At 41.3% G+C, this 23,458-nt stretch overlaps 1 long non-coding RNA gene across 1 annotated transcript in view; it reads right to left on the bottom strand.

The window, feature by feature from the left end:
* LOC140849450 (uncharacterized) overlaps window positions 1-23,099 on the bottom strand; it is a 36,633-nt gene extending 13,534 nt beyond the window's left edge. Inside the window, exons 1-2 of the long non-coding RNA XR_012131299.1 lie at window positions 22,962-23,099; window positions 6,292-6,416 (exon numbers count right to left, since the gene is read on the bottom strand). This is a non-coding gene — a long non-coding RNA (uncharacterized lncRNA). The remainder of the gene's footprint in view (window positions 1-6,291; window positions 6,417-22,961) is intronic.
* Between the last annotated feature and the right edge of the window lie 359 nt (window positions 23,100-23,458).

Genomic DNA, 23,458 nt, shown 5'->3' with positions numbered 1-23,458 from the left:
CTTGACACCCATCCCAGCAGAGGCCCTGTGGGTCTTGGTAGGAATGTGAACACCTCCAGAGCAGCAGAGCCATGCAAGAGCCACGCGGGAGGCTCCTTGATGTTGGAGGAAATAGGAAACGAACTGAATTTACACTTGAGTTTCTGCATTTCTGACAGCAAATTTGTTTCGATTACCCACTGCCACTCTCAGCATCCAATTTAGTTCTCCGACCAGACCCAGAATATTTTTGATTTACAAAGTGGAAACTAAATGGGTTGGCGTCCCGAGATAGTCTTACAATCACCTGTCAGTGGCTCTCAGGTCTTAGTCACTCCCCTGCATCTGGCTCTCTGTGAATTCCAGGTGAGTAAATCCGATTTCATAGAGCTCCATTCCTGCAGATGCCTCCTGCTTCTTTGTCTCTCCTGAAGACAGGGACTTGTGCATTTTTGTTACAATCAGCAGAAGAGCATGTGGTCTGTTTGTCGGGTCAGACCTTCTTGCTGAACTCCTCCCTTGCCCAGAACGCTGAGTGCCTTCCCCTGACCCCCGGCCCCCATCAGTCTGCATCTTGTCCCCTCCTGGGTCCCTTCCAGCTTGTCCTTCGTTCCCCTGGAGCTGATTACTGAACTTTCTGCTCCCGCAGAAGCCTACATCATCGCATTTCCAGGAGAATGAATTCCAGCTTGAAGGGGCTTTGCCTCCCACCTTTGAAAACAGCAGGCTCAGTGGGTGGCCACCTGGGTGCAGACAGAACTCCTTCCCCTAAAGAACTCCCAACACCCAAGCTTTCCCACATTTGTAACTCTAAACCTCAAACTGGCCAGGGGAGAGGATGCTTCAGAAGATGACCCGCAATGTACATCTAGTTCCTGCCTCAGTCTCCATTAGCCCACCACCACAGGGGTAGTTGGGAGGCCCTGGGCTCAGAACAGAGAAAACAAAAAAATGCCTATATTAAGTTGAATAGTATCCCTCAAGAATTCACGTCCTTTCCAGAACCTCACCGTTGATGATGTCATTGTTGATGTAATTAGTTAAGATGAGGTCATGCTGGAGTAGAATGGGCCCTTAGTGCAGTATGACTAGCGTCCTCATAAGAAGTGAAGCAGAGATGCGCACATAGGCACACACATAGCGAGGGTGATGGGAAGGCTTGCAGGGAGAGCCCCATGCGACCATGGAGGCAGATCTTGGAGGGATGCAGCTGAAAGCCGAGAAGCACCACCAGGATTGCTGGCCACCACCAGATGCTAGCAGAGAAGTGCAGAGCAGATTCGCTCTCTGTGGGTCACAGAATCTTGGCAAGAAACATTTGCATTTCAAAAGAGAAGCCCAGGAAGAGAATGTGCCGGCCCCTACACTGAAGAGCAGACAAGGGCTTTCAGGCATGACGTCTCCTTGAAGAATAAATACTAAGTTACTCTACCTGCCAACAACAGCCAGTCAACCTAGATCTCCTACTCTCCCAGAAAAAGAACTAAATTTTATTTAGCGCCCCATACACATTTTCTGTACAAGTGTGTCTAAGTGGAGTTTGGATAGAAGAACAAGGGGTACCTTTAGGAACACATGTTCAAAATCCTTGAACTTGAACATCTGTAAAGTTCTTTCTCATCCCAAGTCAGCCATTTAAGTGTTTCTGCTTCTCCTATGTCACCACCACACAAGATAACATATGAAGATAGAGGGGAACAGAGATTAACTTCCTATAACTTTATTGGGGGAGGGGGACATCAAATGTTTACTGTAGGTGACCAGACGGGTCCTTCATTGGCCCAAGGAGTTGGCTCTTGCTCGCTGAGGGGAGCTCAGACAGGGTATCTCAGCTTCCCAATTGGAGGGCAAGAGGCACACAATCCGGGCTCTTTCCCTCCACACCCTCTGCAAAGTTCCAATAAAATAAAGTGATTTCCCCCCACGGTTAGACAGCTCTTGTGATTCATCTCTCCAGGCTTCTCAGACAAGGTGGGGTGGAGCTGGGGGGCCAGGTGCAGAAGCCAGGTTCCCCGACCTGATCGGGTGAGATGAGGGCTGCCTCTGCACATAATCGTGTTAAGATCTCTGTACTCTTTAGCTGTTCTGTCTTCTTCCAGAAGTTCGTTAAAGAGTCTCAAGAAGGTGCAGGTACTAAATGCTGCATTGCAGTAAATTGTTCCAGAAGGCTCTGAAAGCATTAACCTCTTCCTAGACACCAAAATTGCTATACAGGGAGATGTATTGGTCCTGCACTTAATAACTACAAATTATATTTACGTGCATTCTCATGTGAAGGAAACAGGGAAGGAATTACTGTTTTTTTCTTATTTATTCAGTTAATTTGTATTACTGTAACTAATTTCCCCTCCTGAGAAATGTACAGATCTTAAGGGTACGCTTAGATGACTTGACAAATGCCTACAATTATGTAACTCACACTCTTATCACTTCATATCATCCCAGAAAGTCACCTTGGGTTTCTCTCTGCTTCCGAGCCCACACTTCCCCTCCCTCAGTAAGCATCATTTATCACCGTAGACTTGTTTTGCTTGTTCCGGAACTTCATATAAATGGAATCATACAGGATATACTCTTCTGTGCTTGGTTTCTTTTGTTCAGGATAATGTGTTTGAGATTCATGCTTGTTGTTAGCTGTACTAGTAGTTTTTTTATTGCTGATATGGGTATTCTGTAATTTGTTTATCCATTAAATAGACAATTGTTTCTTGTTTCAGGCTATAGTAACTAAGGCTGTTATGAACATTTTCTGCAGGTTCTTTTCTTTGTGGTGGACATGTTTTTTAAATTTCTTTTGGGATAATATCTAGGAATGGAATATTCTGGGTTATAAGAGAGATATATGTTTAATTATTTTAAGAAACTGCCAGAGTTTTCCAAAGCAGTTTCATCATTTTACACTCCCACCAATTATGAAGCAGTTCCATTTGCTCCACATTGCAAATATTTTCTATACTCTCACTGTCTTCTCTCAAAATTTGGTTTGTTAGATTATATCCATTAAGGTAAGTAGTGGTATCACATTATGGTTTAATTGGCATTTCTCTGATTACTTATGATGTTGAGCAGTTTTTGTGCATATTGACCATTTGTATATCTTTGTACAGTATCTATTTAAGCCTTGCTTTTTTAAAACTGAGTTCATCTTTTTAAAAATATTGAGTCAGAGATTTTTAATATATACTGTATACAGTACTTTTGTTAGGTATATGTACTGGGAGTATTTTCTCCAATCTATGTTGTTTTAGAAGTTTTTGATTTTGATGAATTTCAGTTAAAAATATCTTTGTGTACTCTCATTGTCATGATGATATTCTTCTATGTTTATTAAGAGGTTTATAATTTTACCATTTACTTTGAGATCCGCAATCCACTTTGAATTAATTTTTGTATATGGTATGGGGAAGGGATCAAGGTTCATTTTTTTTTCCTATATGAATATCCAATTTTAGCACCACTGTTGAAAAAAATTTCTTTCCCCATTGAGTTGCTTTGGTTCTTTTGTTAAAATTCAGTTGACCATATATGTGTCTGTCCATATCTGGACTATACTGTGATTCATTTTGTATGTCAATATAATGCCATTATGATTCTATAGCTTTATAGTATCTCTTGAATACAGGAAATATACATCTTCAACTTGTTCTTTCTAAAAATTGTCTTGGCTGTTTTAGGCTCTTTTTATTTCCATATAAATTATAAAATTGTTTCATTAATTTCTACATCTCAATAATGTTGAGTTATTTATATCTAATTTGTCTCAGTAATGTTTGAAGATTTCAGTGTGGCAATCTTGTGCATCTTTTGTTAAATTTATGTTGAAGTATTTTTATTTCTATGTTATTTTTAAGGGAATTACTTTTCTTAAATTTTGTTTTCTAATTGTTTAATGTTAATATATAAAAATAAAAACAGATTTTTATATGTTAACCTCTAATCGTATAGCCTCAATTCACTTATTCTGGTAGGTTTTCTGAATATTCCTTTCTTTTTCTATATACAGAATCATACTGTCTGCAAAATAAAGACTATTTAAACTTAAGTGCGTCCCTTTCAGTTGAATACATTTTGTTTTGTTTTGTTTTTGCTTTATACCATTAACTAAGAGATCCCACCTAATACAAGGCTGAATAGAAATGGGGAGAGCAGATATTTTTTACCTTGTTAGCTACCTTAGGACAAGTGTTCAATCTTTCATCATTAAGTATGATGTGAAGTGGAGGTTTTCCATGGATGCTTTTGACCAACTAAGGGAGTTCCCCTTTTTCCTAATTTGCTTAAATTTTTCTTTCTTATCCTGAATGGATGTTGAATACTGTTGAATGCTTTTTCTGCATTCTTTTAGTCTGTTAATGTGGTGAATTACATTCTTTACTGATGCTAAATTAATCTTGGATTTCTAAGACAAATCCCACTTGGCCATGATGTATAATCATTTTGCATATTGCTGAACTCTTATTTGTTAATATTTTCTCAAATATTTTTGTTTCTATGTTCACAAGTGATATTTGTCTGATATTTTCCTTTTATGTAGCATCCTTGTGCCCATATCCACGTAATTTGAGTCAGGAAGTGTTTACTCCTTTATTTTCTGAAAAAGTTTATGTAAGATTGGTATTATTGTATTTTTAGATGCTTGATATAATTCACCAGTGAAGCCATGTGGGCATGGAGTTTCCTTTGAAGGAAAACTTTGAGTTTTCTTTGAGTTTTCCTTTAGTTACAAGATCAATGTCTTTAACAAATAAGGGAAAACTCAGATTTTCTGTTTCTTCTTAGTTCAGTTTAATCCATGTCTTTCAAGGAATTGATTCATTGCATACAAGATGTTGAATTTATTGGAATAAAATTTCCATAATATTCCTTTATTATCTTTTTCTGTCTGTAAGGTTTATAGTGATGGCTCCTCTTATATTCCTGAGATTGGCAATTTCTTTATTCCTTTGTCTCTCTCCCTTAGTATGGTAATGAAGTTTTTTAGAAAATCAACCTTTTCTGTCACTGATTTTCTCTATTCTTTATTTTCTTTCATTCCTTTCTTTTCTTTTCTTTCCCATTCTAGTTTCTCTGTGTTTAACTTGCTCTTTTCCCTCTTAACTTCTTAAGGTGGTATCTTATGTTGATTTAAAATTTTTCTTGTTTTCTCATGTAATCAGTTAATACTATATATTTCCCTCTAAACATTTCTTGGGTTGCATTTCACAAATTTTAATTTGTAGTATTTTTTATTGTCATGTATTTAAAAATATTTTTAATTTCCCAAAAAAGAAATTTGATTTCTTCCTTGGCTCATATCATATTTAGAAATATGTATTTCTAAATATACGGAGATTTCTAAATATTTATTATTATTGATTTCTAATTTAATTTTATTGTGGTCAGGGGAGATGATCTTTATGATTCCAGTGCTTTATCATCTATCTTGGCAAGTGTTTCTTATGGGCCTGAAACGGATGTGTGTGGTGATGTGTATTATGTTCTACACATGTCAATTACATGTTGGTATTGTTCTATAAATGCCAATCAAGTTGGTTGGTATCTTTTTTTTACTCTTTCTATTAATTATTCAGAGAAGAGTGTTAACATACCTAACTGTGCTCATGTACTTATCTATTCTCTCTTTAGTTTTGCCAAAGTTTTCCTGAAGGTATTTTGAAGCTATTTTATTAAGAGCACACACATTGTTATATCTTCTTGATGAACTGACCCTTTGAACACTGTGAAATGTTCCTCATTATCTCTGGTAATATTCCTTAAAGCCCCCTGACATGCTTTCTTATAGTTAGTGTTTGCATGGTATCACTTTCTCTTTCTTTTGCTTTTATCTACCCCATTTCTTTATGTTTCAAGTGTGCATATTGTAAATAGCATAGTTGAGTCTTACATTTTTATCTAGTCTGACAGACTCTACCTTTTAGCTGAAGTGTTTAACCAACTTTGCTGTTTGTTTTCTATTTGCCCCATCTGTTCTTTGGTTGTTTGCTCTTCTTTATTCCCTTTTTCTGAATTAATTGAACAATTTTTAGTATTCTAATATATCTCTTCTATTGACTTTGGGTGTTGTATTGGCTGCTCTAGAGATCAAAATATGCATTCTTAATTTATCACAGTCTATCTTGTTAATATTTATAGCATTTGCTGTAAAATGTAAAAATCCTACAATAATATTCCCGGTTTCCATTCCATTCTTGTGCTATTTTTTACTACACTTTAATTCTAAATGTTATAAGCCCTATAATGTATTCTTAACACTTTTGTTTTAAAGAGTCAATTGTCTTTAAAGAAATTAAGAAACAAAAAATTTGTACTTACCATTCCTTTTCTTTTTATTCCTTCATGTAGATCTTGAGTTCCCAAAAACTTCCATTTACCGTCAGCCAGACGAACTTCCTTGAACAATTCTGGTAGTACAGTGTCTTGATGAATTCTTTCAATCTCTGTTTAGTTTGAAAATGTTACTGTTTCACTTTTTTAAAGGATATATTTACTGGAAATAGAATTCTAGATGAATGGGCTTTTTCTTCAGCATTTGAAAGATACCATTTCATTTGTTCTTATTGCTCTGTACCAATGTGTCTTTTTTTCAATGTACCTGGTTTAAACATTTTCTATCATTGGTTTTCAGAAACTTTACTAACTTACCCCAAGACATAGTCTTCTTTTTTGTTTATAATACTCATGATTTGTTGAGCTTATTGGATTTGAACTGTTCAATTGATCAAATTTGGAAACATTTCTCTGTATTTTCCTTTTCTTTGGCTCTAATATCTTTTGCCTCTTCTTTTGAGACTACAATTACACACAGGTTAGAAATTAGATCATTTTCCCTGTTGAAAGTCCTATCTATTTGCCTATTATATCTACCTTTTCCTTGTAAATCCTTGGACAAATATATTAACATTATTTTAAATTTCTTTTCTGCTAATCCCACTATCTGTATCATCTCTGTGTCTGTTTCTATTGACTATTTTCTCCTAACATTAAGACATACTTCCTGTTCTTTATTTGTCTAGTGATTTTTTTAGTGTATGATGTCCATTGTGAATGCAATATTGTTGAGGACCTGAATTACATTTTCTTTTTTTAACTAGTGTGCATTTTTTTTGGGCAGGCAGTTAACTGATTGACAACAGAGCTTGGTTTTAGGCTTTGGTATGGCAGGCTAAGAGTAGCTAAGATAAGAAAAAGTAGCTCTTAAATTGGGGAATGGTTCTTCTGGGGACTTAACTGAATGCCTAGGCTGTTCAGTGCGGTTTCTCTCCTCTGAAGTTGGAGCTCCAACATTTCCCAACACCCTTCCATCTCTGGAATCTCCATTCAGTTCCCAGCTTCCAGCAGCTGCTCCCTGTCAGGCTTTGTGAAGTCTCACCTATGCAAGCTTAACACTTGTCCACAGACTCAAATATTGGATTATGCAGATGTCTGAGACTTTTTTTCCCGCATAGCTTCCTCTTGTTTGGTATTCTGCCTCTCAAATTCCAGCTGCCTCATCAGCACCAAACTCTAGTCTTTTTCCTTCGCCCAATGAAAACACTACTCTCTATTTCAGTTCCACTTCCATTATGTGATTTACAAAGTGTTCTCAAGCAGAAAGCTGGCATAAATGTGAAAATTTTCCAAGTATTCTTCTTCCTTCAGGGGCCACAGCCCTGCACTGTCTGCTGCCCAATGGCTGAAAACAATTCTTTTTCTTTTCCACTTTTGTAGTTGCTTATGATGAGAAGATTAACCTGATACCCAATATTGCAACATGGCCTGAACTGGAACTAATCCCCACTTTATATATGGAATTGTGGAAACTTATAAACACCATTTGTTTTTGCTTGGTCAAGGTAACTGAGTGTCAGAATCCTGACCAGAGCCCTGATTTCTACCTCTACTTTCAAATCTCTCTCTACTACCTTTCACCTTATATCAGAGTATGGCAGTTCAGTCAGTGGGAGCCCCCTGTTCTCATCTCTCATGTGTTCTGTACAAGTGCTTCAATCTTTTGAAGACTGGATGGCAAGGTATAGTAGATGGGCTTTAGGTCTGGCAGGTCTGGGTTGGAATCAGATCCTCCACTTATAAACTGACCTTATTCTTCATTCATACCCTCATTTCTTTATTTATAAAAAGAGGATAAAAACAATCACCTTTGTGAGAGATTTACAATGATCAAAGGTTCTGAGCTCAGCATTGTGCCTGGTGTAGAGACATGCTCTGCATGTGTGAGCCAGACTCAATAAAACTCTGTGAAGCAGGGGTTGGCAACTAATAAATGCTGCTCTATCTCTTTCCATGCACATTCCTGAGTTGTTTTGTTTACTGAAGCATTTCAAGGCAACAGCACTTAGTGAGTCCCAGGTTTTATTAATATCTCTGAATCACTATGCATTTCTATAAATACCTTTCTCTCCTCTAGCTATGTTATTTCCCCCCCTTCTCTTACTAAAATGTAAGTCAGCAATGAAGTTATGAATTATTAGCTCCCTTATTCTCTGTTCTGTAATTAAGTAAGCACTAGGTGAGAGCACTCCCTGAGGAAGGGGCTGAGTTAGTGCAGGGGGCAGCATGAATTCTGGAGGCTGCCTGCCACTAGGTGCTGCCCCTGAGGGAGCACTGTGGAAGCCACTCAGCTCAGAGCAGCAGAATGGGCACCCAAAGACCAAATGGCGTGAACAGCCTCAGCCCATGAGGGTCTCCTTGTTGGGCTCCACTCTCATCAAAACCCACTTTCCCTGTCTAGCAAGTGCTTTGATTCAGGCCTAAGCATTTCATTGCCATCTCCTTTTGCTTATCCATGTTTATTGGAATCAGCCAGTCATCATTTCAGTTGTCCTCCAAGTTCTTAATTTTAAGTTGGAGAAGAGAAATCTTCAATAGAATTTGATTCTTTATACATATCCAACTGCTTAGGACCAAGGGCAGGCAAGTTTGTAAAACTACTTGGCATCCAATCTTATTGCTTTTTTAAAAAAATTTTGTTAAGGTATGATTGATATACACTCTTATAGGGTTTCACATGAAAAAACAATGTGGTTACTACATTTACCCATATTATCAAGTCCCCACCCATACCCCAATGCAGTCACTGTCCATCAGTGCAGCAAGATGCCACAGATCCACTATGTCCCTTCTCTGTGCTACACTGTTCCCCCCGTGATCCCCCACACCATGTGTACTAAACATAATACCTCTCAGTCCCCTTCTCCCTCCCTCCCCACCTGCCCTCCCACACTCCTCCCCTTTGGTAACCACTAGTTCCTTCTTGGAGTCTCTGAGTCTGCTGCTGTTTTGTTCCTTCAGTTTTGCTTCATTGTTATATTCCACAAATGAGGGAAATCATTTGGTACTTGTCTTTCTCTGCCTGGCTTATTTCACTGAGCATAATACCCTCTAGCTCCATCCATGTTGTTGCAAATGGTAGAATTTGTTTTCTTCTTATGGCTGAACAGTGTGCCATTGTGTATATGTACCACCTCTTCTTTATCCATTCATCATCTACTGATGGACACTTAGCTTCCTTCCATATCTTGGCTACTGTAAAAAGTGCTGCGATAAACATAGGGGTGCATATGTCTTTTTGAATCTGAGAAGTTGTATTCTTTGGGTATATTCCAAGGAGTGGGATTCCTGAGTCAAATAGTATTTCTATTTTTAGTTTTTTGAGGTACCTCCATACTGCTTTCCACAATGGTTGAACTAGCTTACATTCCCACCAGCAGTATAGGAGGGTGCCCCTTTCTCTGCATCCTTGCCAACATTTGTTGTTCTTAGTCTTTTCAATGCTGGCCATCCTTACTGGTATGAGTGATATCTCATTGTGGTTTTAATCTGCATTTCCCTGATGATTACTGATCTTTTCATGTGTTTGTTGGCCATCTGAATTTCTAATCTTGTTGCTTTTTAAAGACCTTACATCATGAAAAATGCTGTAAGGAAGGGGAAAACTATAGTTTCTGATAGAACAAAAACAAAAAAAACCCACTTCATTTGTTTTCTTTGACCATCAAGATGACTTCTACCTTAATTACCCCCAGGTTCTGACAAAGAGAGAACTGTAGCCATCAAAGGAAATTGTGCAGAAAAGTTGCGAAGAAGCCTTCTTTAGCTCAAAGGGAGGGCTTTGAACATTGGAAGATTTTGGAATTAAACAGACATAAGCTCAGATCAACTCTGCCCTCCTCATGTGTTTATAGCAAGGATATGGAGACCCTGAGAACCTATGATAGAGCAAGGGGTGGACCCTATCAAACTGTCTTGAGTGGCTGTTCTTAACTACCTCACACATGAGCATTTAAAAGCAAGTAAAAAGCCTGTCTATAAAATCTGAGCCCCAGGCATTCCATGAGGCCAACATCACCCTAATACCAAAACCAGGCAAAGACCCCACCAAAAAAGAAAATTACAGAACAATATCCCTGATGAATGTAGATGTGAAAATACTCAATAAAATATTAGCAAACAGAATTCAACAGTATATCAAAAGGATCATACACCATGACCAAGTGGGGTTCATCCCAGGGATGCAAGGATGGTACAACATTCGAAAATCCATCAACATCATCCACCACATCAACAAAAAGAAAGACAAAAACCACATGATCATCTCCATAGATGCTGAAAAAGCATTTGACAAAATTCAACATCCATTCATGATAAAAACTCTCAGCAAAATGGGAACAGAGGGCAAGTACCTCAACATAATAAAGGCCATATATGATAAACCCACAGCCGGCATTATACTGAACAGCGAGAAGCTGAAAGCATTTCCTCTGAGATCGGGAACCAGACAGGGATGCCCACTCACCCCACTGTTATTTAACATAGTACTGGAGGTCCTAGCCACGGCAATCAGACAAAACAAAAAAATACAAGGAATCCAGATTGGTAAAGAAGAAGTTAAACTGTCACTATTTGCAGATGATATGATACTGTACATAAAAAACCCTAAAGACTCCACTCCAAAACTACTAGAACTGATATCGGAATACAGCAAAGTTGCAGGATACAAAATTAACACACAGAAATCTGTAGCTTTCCTATACACTAACAACGAATCAATAGAAAGAGAAATCAGGAAAACAATTCCATTCACCATTGCATCAAAAAGAATAAAATACGTAGGAATAAACCTAACCAAAGAAGTGAAAGACTTATACTCTGAAAACTACAAGTCACTCTTAAGAGAAATTAAAGGGGACACTAATAAATGGAAACTCATCCCATGCTCATGGCTAGGAAGAATTAATATCGTCAAAATGGCCATCCTGCCCAAAGCAATATACAGATTTGATGCAATCCCTCTCAAATTACCAGCAACATTCTTCAAGGAATTGGAGCAAATAATTCAAAAATTCATATGGAAACACCAAAGACCCCGAATAGCCAAAGCAATCCTGAAAAAGAAGAATAAAGTAGGGGGGATCTCACTCCCCAGCTTCAAGCTCTACTACAAAGCCATAGTAATCAAGACAATTTGGTACTGGCACAAGAACAGAGCCACAGACCAGTGGAACAGATTAGAGACCCCAGAAATTAACCCAAACATATATGGTCAATTAATATTTGATAAAGGAGCCATGGACATACAATGGCAAAATGACAGTCTCTTCAACAGATGGTGCTGGCAAAACTGGACAGCTACATGTAGGAGAATGAAACTGGACCATTGTCTAACCCCATATACAAAGGTAAACTCAAAATGGATCAAAGACCTGAATGTAAGTCATGAAACCATTAAACTCTTGGAAAAAAACATAGGCAAAAACCTCTTAGACATAAACATGAGTGACCTCTTCTTGAACATATCTCCCCGGGCAAGGAAAACAACAGCAAAAATGAGCAAGTGGGACTACATTAAGCTGAAAAGCTTCTGTACAGCGAAAGACACCATCAATAGAACAAAAAGGAACCCTACAGTATGGGAGAATATATTTGAAAATGACAGATCCGATAAAGGCTTGACGTCCAGAATATATAAAGAGCTCACACGCCTCAACAAACAAAAAACAAATAACCCAATTAAAAAATGGGCAGAGGAACTGAACAGACAGTTCTCCAAAAAAGAAATACAGATGGCCAAGAGACACATGAAAAGATGCTCCACATCGCTAATTATCAGAGAAATGCAAATTAAAACTACAATGAGGTATCACCTCACACCAGTAAGGATAGCTGCCATCCAAAAGACAAACAACAACAAATGTTGGCGAGGCTGTGGAGAAAGGGGAACCCTCCTACACTGCTGGTGGGAATGTAAATTAGTTCAACCATTGTGGAAAGCAGTATGGAGGTTCATCAAAATGCTCAAAACAGACCTACCATTTGACCCAGGAATTCCACTCCTAGGAATTTACCCTAAGAACGCAGCAATCAAGTTTGAGAAAGACAGATGCACTCCTATGTTTATCGCAGCACTATTTACAATAGCCAAGAATTGGAAGCAACCTAAATGTCCATCGGTAGATGAATGGATAAAGAAGATGTGGTACATATACACAATGGAATACTACACAACCATAAGAAGTGGAAAAATCCAACCATTTGCAGCAACATGGATGGAGCTGGAGAGTATTATACTCAGTGAAATAAGCCAAGCGGAGAAAGAGAAATACCAAATGATTTCACTCATCTGAGGAGTATAGGAACAAAGGAAAAACTGAAGGAACAAAACAGCAGCAGAATTACAGAACCCAAAAATGGACTAACAGGTACCAAAGGGAAAGGAACTGGGGAGGATGGGTGGGCAGGGAGGGATAGGGGGAGGAAGAAGAAGGGGGGTATTAAGATTAGCATGCATAGGGGGTAGGGAGAAAGGGGAGGGTGGGCTGCACAACACAGAGAGGACAAGTAGTGACTCTACAACATTTTGCTAAGCTGATGGACAGTAACCGTAATGTGGTTGTTAGGAGGGACCTGATATAGGGGAGAGCATAGTAAACACAGTATTCTTCATGTAAGTGTAGATTAAAAATTAAAAAAAAAAAAAAAAAGAAAGAAAGAAAGAAAAGGGGGATTACTCCTTGACAGTATAAAACTATTGGTAAATCAAACATCAACGCATGCTTTAAATATCCTTAATGTTGATCACTTAAAGGGTGTCAGATGATCAGCTATGGAGGTACTCTTTTCTGATAATATTCCTTTCTCTTAATTAAAAAAAAAAAAAAAGCAGTTACTGTGTGCTGACCTCCAATGAGTTCTGCACAGTGGTATAGAGGGCATGTCAAAGTGTGGGCAAAGGGTCTGTTTGTTTCTATGCAGAAGATCAAGGCCTAGCTTGGATACCCAGAAAATGAACTAAGATACGATATGAGGAGGAGCTTCCAGCATCAGCACTCTCTGGAGGACTTGTGCCGGGGGATGATCATCAAAAAGCCTCCACAGGTATCCGGACAATGCTGCAGTTGTGGCTGCATCCAGCCCACCGTCTCCTGGACTTGCCATAAGAATGAGGAGGGAGATGTCTAGGCTGGCATGTGCAAACAGTGAGACAACGAATTTGACCGGATCTGTACTGTTGGAACTCAACCAGGAGTTGGGAGGGGTGCAAGTTGTAGCACTCCAAAATCTCATGACTATAGACCATCTATGGTTAAAAGAACATATGGGATGTGAACAGATCCCAGAAATGGGCTGCTTTAATTTGTCTGATGGTTCAAGTACAGTTGGACAATATCCATCATATCATAGATAAATTTTCACAAATGCCTAGGGTGCCTGAATGGTTTTCTTGGCTTCACTGGAGATGGATGGTGATTATAGATTTGCTTTGTTTATGTCACCGTATTCCTATTATGTTAATATGTGTTTGCAAATTAGTTAGTAGTTTAAAACCTATACATACTTAAGGTACTATACAAGAAGATATGTCAAAGAAATAATCAATCCTCCCATGTTTCCTTCATATGCTACATCTATAGCTTTTCTTCTTCCTTCCTAATTACAACCCTTAAATAGAATTCGTGCCTCATATCGAATTTACCGAGTATCATAATTCCTCCAGGTGGTAAAGATACCTCGAGACAAGTGCTGGGCATAGAAGCCACAGGGCATAAATCTGCAAAGAAGTAAAAAGCTAACCTTTGCAAACAATATGGCTTCTCTCTCACTTACCAACTTTACATTTCCCTGTATGGCCCCGGAAGATGACTGGTTAGCCAGAGACGGGTAAGATTCCTCAAGGGAGGAACAACCTAAGACAGGCACAGTCGCAGGGGGGCCATCAGGTGAGAATTTGGGGATCAACAGAGGTGAGGCTCAGAACCTCACCCCCCCCTGCTTTGAGAGAAATCTTCTGCATCCATGGATGTCTTGCTGCCCTTGTCTAGCCTGGATTAATACTTAGTCCATAGGCACACACCTGATCATCTGATCATCTACATTTGTCCTCTTACAGCACTAAACTATGTTTTCTACCTTTATCTTGCATCTACCTACCACTTCAGCATTTTATTAAAAATAAAAATAATAATAATAATAGGAGAAATGTGGGATCAACATATAAATCAAGTACAAAAATCAAACGAATATTCATATTTGACCTGATTGTTTATAGGTCATAATGCATGATCAAAACCGAAAGTTTCTGTGATGACTGCCCTTGTACTGTTCACCATGTAAGAATTTATTCACTATGTAAGAATTCGTTCACCATGTAAGAACTTGTTCGTTATGCTTCAGAAGATTGGAGACTGACGAGAATTAGGCTTGAGATGGATTAATGATTGTACATTGAGCGTTGACCCCCCTATACTGAATTTTATTGTTGTTAACAACCATTTGATCAATAAATATGAGAGATGCCCTCTCAAATAAATAAATAAATAAATAAATAAATAAATAAATAAATAAAATCTGAGCCCCAGGGTCCTTTCTCTTGCCTCATCAGCAAAGCAAGCCTCAGGAGACAGGACAGTGGGGTTGCCAGCTTTAGGATGTGATTTATCCCAGCCTGACATGGGGGAGGGCCCTTTACATGGGAACAGGGTTATGTTCCAACTGGGAGGAGACCATCTGAATAAGAAAATATGCAAAAGGCATGAGCCGGCAATTTCCACAATGGCAACGTGAGGGGCCCTCTTCCCAGAGAAACCACCCTTTAACTGGAGAAAAAAAACAGTAACAAAAATTATCTAAAAGTCTCTTGAAAACTGCCATAATGAAACATAGAAAATGGAAAAATAGTCATTTAATAAATTTATTAAATTCCAGTAAGAGTAAGGGTTTGTGGCATTTCAACCATGACCTGCTCCTCCCCTAATGTCTCTCCAGCTCCCTCTTAGATGCTCTACCTAGGCTGGCACGGCCAAAAAGAGGGAGGCTCTCTCTCCCCCCAGATCCCCAATCTAGGGCTTACAGTCTCACCCTGGGTGAGAGGAAGGCCATTCTCTTTTATCTCCTCTAGTCCCATGTTACAACACTTCTGGTGGGTTTGGCCAAGAGACTGAGGGTCTTCCCCCAACCCCTTCCTAGCCCCTTTTTACAGACCACAAGTTCTATTTCAGATGCAGCAGATCAAGAAGAATGAGGCCTAATCCTCTCCTCTCCCCTTTATCTACCCCAGACTGTTCATAGAGTGGAAGTTGCACATCTGGAGAAGCAAGCCAAGACCAGGGGCTACCTTCCCTGCCCCAGTGACTGCTGACAGAACAGAGATATCACTCCAGGAAAAGTGGGCTGTGTACAAAAGTGCATACTGCTCCTACGCAGTAGTGCAGAGGTTCTGCCCAGGGAGGCCTGAAGGAAAAAGTGCTTAGCAGCTCTGCCTCAGGGACTAACTTTGTTTGGCCTGGAGCATAGTGCATTCCCTGCTTAAGGGCATGTTGAAAACAGTGGAGATCTTAATGGAAAATTTAAGAGGACCCTCTTAATTCCCTGATACTGTAAGCAACACATGAAATGGCAGAGCAATTAGACTTGAAAATGTTCAAGGCTGCTCACGAATCTACCATCCAATGTGCAGAAACCTAACAAAGAGCTTGAACATAACCTCTGACCAACACTGGCTGAACAACAGGCTTCCGTGATCCAAGGGCAACTGTTAGGAAGCCAGACTTAAAAACAATCATCCTCGTTCCTGGCAGTCTGGAAGACTGTGTGCATTGCCCAAAGCTGTGCCCTCAGCTGTGATCAGGAAGGGGACATCCAAGCCTCTTCAGCTGAACAGGGGGCAAAACCACAAATGCCTTGAACTGTGACAGCAGTGTCCAAGTCACACACACACAATAAAAGATTGAAAATATAACAGATCAAGAGAACAAAAGGATAATTTTTGTCCAGTAAGTGCCTTATGCTGACCCAGAGCAACTCCTAGATGTGTAAGATACAAGCTAAGGAAAAGGCAAAACATTGGAACAGGGACATTAGAGGCTGCACAGTGCATAGGAAGTAGACTTCATAGAGTTACTTCAGCCAAATCTCTAAACAAATGAAAAAATGACTAAGCAAACAATAATCCCAGTATTAGCCCCAGAACTGGGTAGATAAGTGGGAGTCAGGCTCCACAGTCCCTATAGTACAGCATCTAAAATATCAAGTTCTCAACAAAAATTATGACGATGTAAAAATGTATGTGACTTTTCAAACAAGATGATATTGCCCATACTTAAGAATAAAAGGAGACAGTAAAACTCTCTGAGAGAACTCAGGTTTGAATGTACTAGACAAAGATTTTAAAGCAGTTATTATAAATATGTTTTAAGAAGTAAGGGGAATCATGTCTAAGATATTAAAGGTGAATATGACAACAATGCCTCAAAAAAATATAAACTTTTTTAAATGCAAGTCTGGAGTGGAGAAGTACAATAACTGAAACCTGTAGCAGAGGGGCTCAGTAGTATTTTGAACAGAAAGTAGAAAGAAATAAAAATGTATCAAATAGACCAACTGAGATTGTGCAATGTGAAGACTGCATAGTGAGAAGAGCTCAAATTTGATTGAGACCATTAGTCTACACATGCACAAATCTCAACAAACCCTGAATAGAATAAACACAAAGAAATTCAGAGACATATGATATTCAAAATGCTGAAAGCCAAAAGTAAAGAGAATTCAAAGCAGCAACAGCAAAGTGACTCATCACATACAAGAGACCTGCAATAATATTAACACTTGACCTCTTCTCAGAAAACTTTTAGCCCAGAAGGAAGTGCACCAAAAGAAAAAAAAATCTTCAACCAAGAATCTTATAAACACCAAAACTATCTTTCAAAAATGCAGACAAATAAAGACACTTCCAGAAGAGCAAAAACAGAAAATTCATTGCTAGCAGAGCCATACTTAACCCTTCCTCATACACAGACACCCATGTCCCAACATTCCAGACACACCACACACTTACACACACCCTCCTCGGGGTCCTGCTCCCTCAGTTTTCACCCTCCTCTTGTTGCTCCATGCTTTCCCATCCTTTAGCTACATTGCCTCCCCAGGCACGTAAATAGGGTCTCCCATCCGGGGATAATCATCTTCTTTTTGACAATCATTGACTGTCCCTCTCATTACCTTCACCAATGCATTTTGCACTTCCTCTCTCCTCATCTTCAACCACTACAGTGTGGATTCTGACCACAGACTGTGCCCCCACAACACACCCTCAGCAAAATCACAACCAACTCCAAACTCCTGGGGCCAGGTTCCCTCTTAGGTTTCTATCATATCCAAATCCTCAGCAGCATTTGACTGACTGCTCCTTCTTGCAACCCTGGTCTTCCTTGTTCCTGGAGGTCCCCAGTCTGATGCTCTCTTCTAATTGCTTTTCCCTCTTGTACTGACCAGTCTGCCAAGGGCCCTCCCCTCCCCAAAGTCCATATAAAGCCTCTCATGTGCTTTCTCTGTAACTTCTACCTGAGGGTGCTTCCTCCTTCTTTCAGCTTGAAGTACAACAGAATCTCCATTCTCAATTATATTTCAATTAAAAGAAAGAATCTTCATTCTCAAATGGAGCTGTGCTCTGGATACCAGATTTCCAACTACCCACAGGGCATCATTTCTCTCTGGAGGCAATGAACCTTTCAGGTACCTTAAACTCAACCTGTTCAAAACAGAGCTCCTTTATATGCCCCTCCAATGCAAGGTAGTGGAGAAGAAAGAACCTCACCCCCTCTCTATCTCCAAAAATGAGTATGCAGTTGGGGCTATGGGTGCATTTACTGACAATGTCACACATACTACCTTCTAACCACAGATGAGTAAAGCCACAATGCAGAACAGCCAAAACGAGATGAGAATTCTAAATAACTTCTATGGAAAATAAATTTAATTTACCATGACTAAAGGCTTTCAAGCCATTCTGTTCTTTTCCCTGGGTAATTACACATTATACAACTACTACATATCATCCCAGTCATAAAACGGATGTGCTGATTAGGTGAAACGTCATCCTGTTGCATGCCAGCTCCGTTCCATATAACCCTCTTCTCTCCCTCCACACTCATCAACAACTTGCCCATCCAGACCCTCTCTCTGTCTGCTACTGTGCATGGACACCACCCAGAAGCACCCAGTTATTTGATTTGGAGTTTATGGACCAGATATCAGTCACAGGCAGATTCCACGTGAGCCTTCTGCATTAGTGACCTTTCTATTCTTTATCCTTGTGGAGCAAGGAATGGTTCGGATTTTGTTCTTGGTTTCGTGATACCAGAGAGAGGAGGAGGGTAGAAATATATGCATGTAACAAGTCACAGTGCCTCCAGCAAGAACCACTGTAGCCACAAAGGAAATGCATTTCCACACCTGCTTGTCGGTGCATGATCTGTTTATTCGTGGAGAGAGGAGCCCACGGTAGACTATAAAAAGTGAAAGTCTGCAAAGGGCTTTAAAAATGGTGTTTGCGCTCCTATTAAAGTTCAGTCTTGATGTCACAGCAGGAAGGCAAAAATCACAAAAGTACATAATATACTTTAGAAATAATAGAGCTGCCTCAGAATGGAAGAAGGATGGAGCCACGGGGTGAAGGAGGGAAGGCCTGGGCGAGGGGGAGATGGAGGTGCTGGAGAGAAAGGGAAAGGAGGTATAAACTCTGAGGTAGGGGTGGGTAGTTAGGAAACAGAGAGGCCTAATGTGCTCCCCAAAGCAACTTACCCCCTCTGTGAGTGTCCTGACAACCTTACCTTTTCTTCTGGGAATCTTTAAGCCTTATGACTATGAAATGCAAGAATTGAGGCAGAGAGAAATTCTCCCTAACGCTGCAGCCCCGTCAAGGTTCCTTGTTTTGATTTCCTAGTGACTCTCTTTCTTTTTTTGTGCAATAAGGTTTGTAATGAAAAAAATTTTTTAACTCTGTAACATTTTTTTTTCTGGAGACATTTCACCTGTGAGTGGACACCTGTGAGCCAGACACGGTGGTGTCTGTAGTGCTCCATGACCTTTGAGTCTGTGAGCAAACCCGGTGCCAAACCCACAGCTGGTTAAGTGGCCAATTCAGTGCAGAATTGAAGGTAGTTTGTCAATGTCATAAACTGCTAGAAGGTGTCAGCAGCACAATAATTTCTCTTCTGGATGATTCTAAATGAGGGAGGGGACATTATTTAATTCAAAGAAATAAGAAAGGGGTAATGGTCAGGCACATCCCATGGGTGAGCTGGGGAGGAGGGGAGCCACTCATTCATGCCAGTCCTGGAAGCTGAGAATGGCTCTGGTTATCACTTGATTCTGGTTACAAACTGATCCTGAGCCCCATTTCCAGCTCTGCCAACAACTAATTGGCAAGCCTGAGTGGTCATGTTACTTCTAGGCCTTTCTCCTCTCCTCTAGGAAATGAGAGTGACCAGAGACACACCTTGGAAGACTGCTGATAGGATTTTAAAGTACAGTGTATGTAAAGTGCAGTGTCAACGGGCCGGATACAGACACATACACAGAATCCTGAGGAAAAACCCTGGCCATTGTCATGATCTGCCTGGTGTCCAGGAGATGACCACTCCTTAGACTTTGCTGCTTTCCCTTGGTAGCTCTTTCCCTCCCGGTGCATGGCTCTCCCTTGCCCACCACATCACTCCCCCTGCAATACAGATGTGGGTCAGGGGGGTGCAAGGCCTTCAGGAGCCAAGGAGCACCCTCTTCATCGATGTTTCTGTCTCCAGACTTACTCTCTGTGAGGTGATGTGAGGGGTCATCTCTGCCTCTCTCCAGAGAGAGATGGTTTGAGGATGAAGCCAGTGGGGATAAATCAGAGCTGAGAGATGGAGAGAGAGAATCCAGAGGGCCTCTCTGAAAGGCTGAGATCCAGCTAAGTGGGTCATCAGCACCACCCAGTGAAACACTCCAGTTAGGAGAACCACTAGACCCTCCTTTCTGCATAAGCTACTTTAGGTTGGTTTTCTGTCTCTTGCTGCTAAAAAGCCCTCGCTAAGTGCAACCATCCTCCTACTCAGGGTGGAGAACACAAGTAAGGGTGTCACCAGTGCCATGGGTCACTGTCAATCCTATATGCACCAACATCACTTGCAGGGGTTTTAATCAATACAGAGTCTAGGTCCCATCCCTGGACCTTCTGATTCAGTATTGGAAGGGGTGCTTCAAATAGTGGCCACAGCCATCCAGCTTCTAACCAGGCCAGCTGGACTCTGGGGTCCGTGATGGTAATTCTGCATCCAAGCTCAACATGTGAGTTTTTCCCCCACACCAAGCAATTCTCTGACACCAGCTTGGTGTCCTACAATTCAACTATCTACCTGGAGATCCCATCAGATCCCACAGGTTAAGAGCTCAGTCCTACACGACTGCCTGACCCCCACTACAGATGCCAGTTGCAAATTCAGGTCATCACCTGTGCTTCTGACCTGCTGTCGATTGAAGGTTACAAAGACCCTTTCTTGGGTTCAATTAATTTGCTAGAACTGCTCACAGAGCCTACAAACATTTTACTTATTAGATTACCGGTTTATTACAAAGCTTATAACTCAGGAACAGCCAGATGGAAGAGGTGCATAAAGCAAGATACAGGGAAAGGGCATGGAGCTTCTGTGCTCTCTGAGTGCGTCACTCTCCCTGAATCTCCACCTGTTCACCAATCCGGAAGCTCTCCCAACCTGTCCCTTTTGATTTTTTATGGAAGCTTCATTATATAGGCAGGATTGATTATATCATTGACCATTGGTGGATTGAACTTAATCTCTAGCCTTTCTCCCCTCCCTGGAGGTTGGAAGATGGGACTGTCAGATGCAACCTTTTAATCCCATAGCCAGTTCCACAGTCAACCAGTCCCCAGTCCTTAGGTGCTTTCCAAAGTCACCTCATTAACACAACAGTACATACTTTTATCACTGTCATCGCTTAGGAAATTCCAAGGATCTCCAGAGTTGTGTCAGAAATTGGGACAAAGACCCTATTTCTTGTTATAAATTACAATGTCGCAGTGGTCTTGCCCCATGCCACTTCTCAGACTGATCTAATCCTATGGACAAGGCCTTCTAAACATCTCAGACTCCTATAAGTTCATGAACTCATGAGAACACTTTATAGGCCAGTGGCTGCAAAGGGAATTTTCTTAAAATGGGGTCCAGGGACTGTCCACACACAATCTCCTGGAGATACTTGGTTTGGAAAAAAAAAAAAAAAAAGACTATCTTCCTTGTCCTCCCCAGATGCAGGGAATCAGACCTTCTGTGGAGCTGGAGCCGGGAATCTGCATTTCTGCAGGCCCTCAGGCATTCCAAGGCACAGACTTTGAGAATCTCTGTGATGACTGACTCCTCTCCCACCCCTCCCATAGTGGGAATCGGCCAGCTGACCCCTGAGTGGGCACCAGGAGGGAAACACGAATGCCACCTCACCTCCCCTGGCGTGTCTCATTTGTTAGGAGGCCTCCGATGAAAGGCAAGAAGAATAATTCGTTCTTCCATTAGGCTGGCATTTTAGAAAACCCTGTTTCAAACACCCTGAATTTAGAGGCCTGAAAATAGTTATTATTTTTGCCCTCATTACCTTCTTTCCCTATTTAAAATGTAATCATTGTCAGAAGAAAACTGCAGCTACATGCATCCCTGCCAAAGCCTGGCACAAAAGACACTAAAAATAGGGCTCTGCTTCAGCTCTGTGACATTCTCCAAAATGAAATTATATATACACAGATGCATGTTACTGAAGGTCTGCCCCGTCCTCTACTGACATCCATTTTGCCTATTTCCCCCAAATAGCTTTCCCTTCTTTTCTCAGTGGCCTCCTTTTCCTGATGTGCACTGGCCAGGGCTCCCTTCAGCACTCTTCTAGGGTTTTCCATTTCAATTCATGATCCAGTCACCATTGGGGACCCAGCCAATCCATCTCGAACCTTTGTGGCAAACTTCAGCATTGCCAGCAGCTGTGAGGACGCCAGCCCTGCCCTGCACAGCCCTCACCTTGGCCTAAGAGGTAAAAGCACTTAGAGATCTGAATGCAGCCGGCGGGGCGAAGGGCTGCCCTGGGTCAGGGCCCAAGCCGGCGCTGGGGAGGGGACTGTGTAGGCCGCTGAGGGACCTCACACACAAAGGGCCTGCTGGAAAGACCTGAGGGCTGGGAGAAGCGCTGGGTCTGGAGAGCGGGAGTTTCACAAGGGCGGGCATATTGCTGCCTTGGCATTATGGCAAATTCTAACATCAGAAATAGCACAACTCCTCTGAAATTCCTGCTGGCATCTGCCCATGGTGCCCGCACCCAGGAAGGGGTGGGTGGGATCTGTTTTCACCCACGCAGGGAGCTACAACGATTTCACTGTCTTTGGGAAAGAATACATATGGAAAATGAGGGTGATGCAGGAAGAGGCGGGGCTTCCACGGCGGATTTCCTTCTCCTGGCTTTTCCTCCAGGGACAGGGACCCTGCTGCGACAGGGCATGTGCCGGTGGCACAGGCCCACGGGGAGGCGCTTGGGGCTCCCGCTCCGGAGAAGACCCAGCCTCTAGAGACCACGCGACGCAGACCTACCCCGGACTTGCTCTGAGCCCCCAACATCCCGCAGCCTCCCTGGGTCCACACCTGTTTGTGCCGTTGGCAGCAGTGCCCCGAGCAGCTCACCGTGGCTCTGAGACATGGGCCGACTTCTCCGCGCTGTCTCATTATCCCGAAGAGTGGGGCTGGGGCACGTTAACCGGGTTGGTGCTCCTTATCCACAGACCTTCCCAGCCTCGCTTTCTCCGGCCTCTCTGGGCTCGCTCTGTCTTGGGCAGCTGGCACCACCCAATCAGATGTGTCCCCGGAAAGTCAGGTGGGAGAGGGATTTTTCTGAATCTGACCTTGTGCTGAAAGCAAATAATTATCTCAGTAGTTGTAGGTGTTTTGCTTTCATGATGAATTCTCTTAACCTGTGGCTCACCTGTGCAAATTTTCACCAACTTTCCAGACTTACACATCACATATATGCCAATTCTTTCAGTTATCCACCGCTGTGTAAGAAACCGCCCAGATTTACTGGCTTTAAATACCTATTTATTATTTTTCACAGTTCAGTCTGCTGGACGTTTTTTACACACATCCCGAATGAGGTTTCTCCTGGTCCTGCAGTCAGATGGCTG

The sequence above is a fragment of the Manis javanica genome, chromosome 1 (assembly GCF_040802235.1).
Source record: "Manis javanica isolate MJ-LG chromosome 1, MJ_LKY, whole genome shotgun sequence".
Lineage (NCBI taxonomy): Eukaryota > Metazoa > Chordata > Mammalia > Pholidota > Manidae > Manis > Manis javanica.
This window is presented reverse-complemented; position numbering and strand designations above follow the sequence as displayed.